This window comes from Stomoxys calcitrans, chromosome 4 (genome assembly GCF_963082655.1).
Source record: "Stomoxys calcitrans chromosome 4, idStoCalc2.1, whole genome shotgun sequence".
NCBI lineage: Eukaryota > Metazoa > Arthropoda > Insecta > Diptera > Muscidae > Stomoxys > Stomoxys calcitrans.
In genome coordinates this window covers 130,602,020-130,606,977 of record NC_081555.1, presented here as the reverse complement: position 1 = coordinate 130,606,977, position 4,958 = coordinate 130,602,020, and the positions used below count along the sequence as shown (strand labels likewise).

At 47.4% G+C, this 4,958-nt stretch overlaps 1 long non-coding RNA gene across 1 annotated transcript; it reads right to left on the bottom strand.

Annotated features, from left to right (window-relative positions):
- Window positions 1-1,288: 1,288 nt before the first annotated feature.
- Window positions 1,289-1,761, bottom strand: LOC106086470 (uncharacterized). The gene is made up of 2 exons (XR_009397924.1): window positions 1,699-1,761; window positions 1,289-1,574 (listed from the first exon to the last, which is right to left on the bottom strand). It is a non-coding gene; the product is annotated as an uncharacterized LOC106086470 (long non-coding RNA).
- Window positions 1,762-4,958: the final 3,197 nt, after the last annotated feature.

Genomic DNA, 4,958 nt, shown 5'->3' with positions numbered 1-4,958 from the left:
CGGGGTAACTGCAATTGCAGTCATGGGCAATCAGCGGTATCGAGTGGGGAGTCCAAGTGAGAGTACGTGTGACACCGTCTCTTGCTTAAATACTGAGTAGCTATGATACTCGTATCGATAAGGCGAGTTATTGGCGCATTCAAATAACCAATGGCCATCAAATTTCCATGGCAATCGGTCACATGGACCGGAACGACCCTGCTCACCTACGTAAGCTTGAAGATGATTGCCTTCACCTCCACATGCAAATATGTGGTTTCCAAATCTTGAGTAAATTAGCTTCTTGGGAGAATGTTATGATCTCATTGTCGGCTCGCTGTGCTTTAGGCGGTATTGAGTTCTCTGTCACTGCACTGATGTTTCAGCATTAGGATCTGTATCCATTCTAGTCTATCGAATCTTGAGAAAATCGGTAATGGTTCCATCATCGGGTCCCTGTTCGTTAGACTGTCTCCCGTCTATACCCTTCCTGATTTTTCAATATTAGCATCTTTGTCTATCCTAGTCTTCCAAAATTCAGTTTCATAGTCTCATCGTCGGCTTCGTTTTAGTTAGGCTGCATTGAGTTCCCTGTCACTGCTCTGCCTGATGTTTCAATATTAGGATCTTTGTTTATTTAGGATCGTTTTCTATCTTGGTCTTCCGAATCTTGACCAAGACGTTTATGGTTCCATTGTAAAAGCCTTCCTATGAGTTGTCTTCTGAATTTTGTGGAGTTCGTTATTACCTTATTTTAAAAGCTAATGTAGCTGTGGTTAGAGAAGGAGTACTCTATGGAGACGCTCGAGTCCTAAACCTCATAGACTAAATTTTCCGAACATATTGTCACATCTAAAACCTCCTCTATAATCCTATTAACAAAGGTAGCGATGTCATTAGGTTGTTCGTATTCAAGAATTCCGCCAATTATTAACGTTGGAACTACCCCACGAAATGTGGTGAGAGTTCGCATCGCACCCTACTAGAACCTCATTTCCTGTTTGTTTCGCCATCCTCATCAGTCGTTGCAGTTCCAACGGTGGGCGAGTCGAAAGGCAGATAAAGTGATGCCTTTAGATATTTAATATGTTAATACTAAACATCCAATCTGGATTCTTCCACACTATTGGCCATAGCTGGAAAATTTTATTAACAAAAGCACCTCAACCAATGGTTCCATAAATTATTGAACTTTTTATGCCCTAGAGTTGGCATTTTTATGTTATTTTATTTCGTTTGAATTGATGTCCTGAAATAGCATACATCCTTGCCAACATCTTCAATCTTGATTTAATGCTTACAAAGTCGATTCTACCTTTTATGGCATGTTTATAATTTGTATATTTTTACAAGAACTACAAACATAAAACAATTTTATGGCTTGAAAATGATGACTTTAGAAAATAACGATACCCTTTGCGCCAAACAAAGACCTTATTTTTATGGGTGTTTTACAACACACCCCATTGAAATCTTGACACACGAACAATATTCATTCACAAGGCCATGGAGTTGTAACTTAAAAAGCTTGCCGACGTTTTCATTGGCATATCGATTGATTGATTTTATTGTTTGCCATATTCTGGGACAAAAAACTGAAATAAAAAGAATAATAAAACTCAATTAGGTATGCTTTTGTCAATTGTTGCTGTTTATTTCTTGGATGGAACAAGAGGAGAATGAAAATGTAGACATTTTTTTCTGTGATTTTATACAAACATTTATGTGTGCATGTATAGCATTCATATCGTCTACGAAGCACTTTTATTACAGACTTATGACTCAATTAGGGTTTGGCAACAATTCGTAATAATTGGAAAGTCGACGCCTACTTAACAAATTAAAATGTCATTTATGTTGGCAAAAAAAAAAAAAAAAATCAAATTTCCACAAGACATGACACTGAGTAATTAAATGTTACCATGTATATAGTAGAAGTATATAGAATGGCCCCTGAACCATGGATTGGGAGGAAAAACCTTTTTATACCCTCCACCATAAGATGGGGGTATACTAATTTCGTCAATCTGTTTGTAACTACTCGAAATATTCGTCAGAGAACCCATAAAGTATATATATTCTTGATCGTCTTGATCGTGACATTTTATGTCGATCTAGCCATGTCCGTCCGTCCATCCGTCCGTCCATCCGTCCGTCCATCCGTCCGTCCATCCGTCCGTCCATCCGTCCGTCCATCCGTCCGTCCATCCGTCCGTCCGTCCATCCGTCCGTCCATCCGTCCGTCCATCCGTCCGTCCATCCGTCCGTCCATCCGTCCGTCCATCCGTCCGTCCATCCGTCCGTCCATCCGTCCGTCCATCCGTCCGTCCATCCGTCCGTCCATCCGTCCATCCGTCCGTCCATCCGTCCGTCCATCCGTCCGTCCATCCGTCCGTCCATCCGTCCGCCCATCCGTCCATCCGTCCGTCCATCCGTCCGTCCATCCGTCCGTCCATCCGTCCGTCCGTCCATCCGTCCGTCCATCCATCCGTCCGTCCGTCCATCCGTCCGTTCGTCCATCCGTCCATCCGTCCGTCCATCCGTCCGTCCATCCGTCCGTCCATCCGTCCGTCCATCCGTCCGTCCATCCGTCTGTCCATCCGTCCGTCCGTCCATCCGTCCGTCCATCCGTCCGTCCATCCGTCCATCCGTCCGTCCATCCGTCCGTCCATCCGTCCGTCCGTCCATCCGTCCGTCCATCCGTCCGTCCATCCGTCCGTCCATCCGTCCGTCCATCCGTCCGTCCGTCCATCCGTCCGCCCATCCGTCCATCCGTCCGTCCATCCGTCCGTCCATCCGTCCATCCGTCCGTCCATCCGTCCGTCCATCCGTCCGCCCATCCGTCCATCCGTCCGTCCATCCGTCCGTCCATCCGTCCGTCCGTCCGTCCATCCGTCCGTCCATCCATCCGTCCGTCCGTCCATCCGTCCGTTCGTCCATCCGTCCATCCGTCCGTCCATCCGTCCGTCCATCCGTCTGTCCATCCGTCCGTCCGTCCATCCGTCCGTCCATCCGTCCGTCCATCCGTCCATCCGTCCATCCGTCCATCCGTCCGTCCATCCGTCCGTCCATCCGTCCGTCCATCCGTCCATCCGTCCGTCCATCCGTCCGTCCATCCGTCCGTCCATCCGTCCGCCCATCCGTCCATCCGTCCGTCCATCCGTCCATCCGTCCATCCGTCCGTCCATCCGTCCGTCCATCCGTCCGTCCATCCGTCCGTCCATCCGTCCGTCCATCCGTCCGCCCATCCGTCCATCCGTCCATCCATCCGTCCGTCCATCCGTCCGTCCATCCGTCCGTCCGTCCGTCCATCCGTCCGTCCATCCATCCGTCCGTCCGTCCATCCGTCCGTTCGTCCATCCGTCCATCCGTCCGTCCGTCCATCCGTCCGTCCATCCGTCCGTCCATCCGTCTGTCCATCCGTCCGTCCGTCCATCCGTCCGTCCGTCCGTCCATCCGTCCGTCCATCCGTCTGTCCATCCGTCCGTCCGTCCATCCGTCCGTCCATCCGTCCGTCCATCCGTCCATCCGTCCATCCGTCCGTCCATCCGTCCGTCCATCCGTCCGTCCATCCGTCCATCCGTCCGTCCATCCGTCCGTCCATCCGTCCGTCCATCCGTCCATCCGTCCGTCCATCCGTCCGCCCATCCGTCCATCCGTCCGTCCATCCGTCCATCCGTCCATCCGTCCATCCGTCCGTCCATCCGTCCGTCCGTCTGTCCGTCCGTCCATCCGTTCGTCCGTCCGTCTGTCTGTCGAAAGCACTCCAACTTTCGAACGAGTAAAGCTAGCCGCTTGAAATTTCGCACAAATACTTCCTTTTAATGTATGTCGGTTGGGATTGTAAATGGGCCATATCGGTCCATGTTTTAATATACCTGCCATATAAACCGATCTTGGATCTTGACTTCTTGAGCCTCTAGGGCTCGTCCGATTTAAGTGAAATTTTGCACGTAGTGTTTTGGTATCACTTCCAACAACTGGGCTAAGTAAGGTGAAAACTACGATAAGTTTGGTTCAAATCGGTGGATGGTTCGGTAATGTTGCCATATAAACCGATCTTGGGTCTTGAGCCCCTAGGGGGCGCAATTCTCATCCGATTTAAGTGAAATTTTGCACGTAGTGTTTTGGTATCACTTCCACCAACTATGCTAAGTAAGGTGAAAACTGCGATAAGTTTGGTTCAAATCGGTCGATGGTATGGTATCACTTTCAACAACTGTGCTAAGTAAGGTGAAAATCGGTCTATAACCTGATATAGCTGCCATGTAAACATATCTGGGATCTTGACTTCTTGAGCCTCTAGGGGTCGCAACTCTCGTCCGATTTAAGTGAAATTTTGGTATCACTTTCAACAGCTGTGCTAAGTAAAGTGAAAATCGGTCTATAACATGATATAGCTGCCATATAAACTGATCTGGGATCTTGACTTCTTGAGCCTCTAGAGGGCGCAATTCTTATCCGATTTGCCTGAAATTTTGCACGTGGTGTTTTGGTATCACTTCCAACAACTGCGATAAGTTTGGTTCAAATCGGTCGATGGTTTGATAATGCTGCCGTATAAACCGATCTTGGGTCTTGACTTCTTGAGCCTCTAGAGGGCGCAATTATTATCCGATTTGCCTGAAATTACAACGACTTCTCTCATGACCTTCAACATACGTGTCTGTCAACATATGGTCTGAATCGGTCTATAGCCTGATATAGCTCCTATATAAACCTATCTCCCTATTTTTATTCGAATTGGCTAAAATTTTACAACTATTTTCTTTTATCATATGTTGACCTAAAAAGAGATAACGGGAAAAAGACTCGATAAATGCGATCCATTTTTATATCATACAGCTTAAATTATGACAGAGGAGTATTACTTTTACATTGAATTATTCAAAATGATGCCGCTAACATGAAAAAGTTTTTCGCAAAAATCCATGTGCAAGCTGAAACTTAAGTAGACGACATGGGTGTGAGAGCAGAGA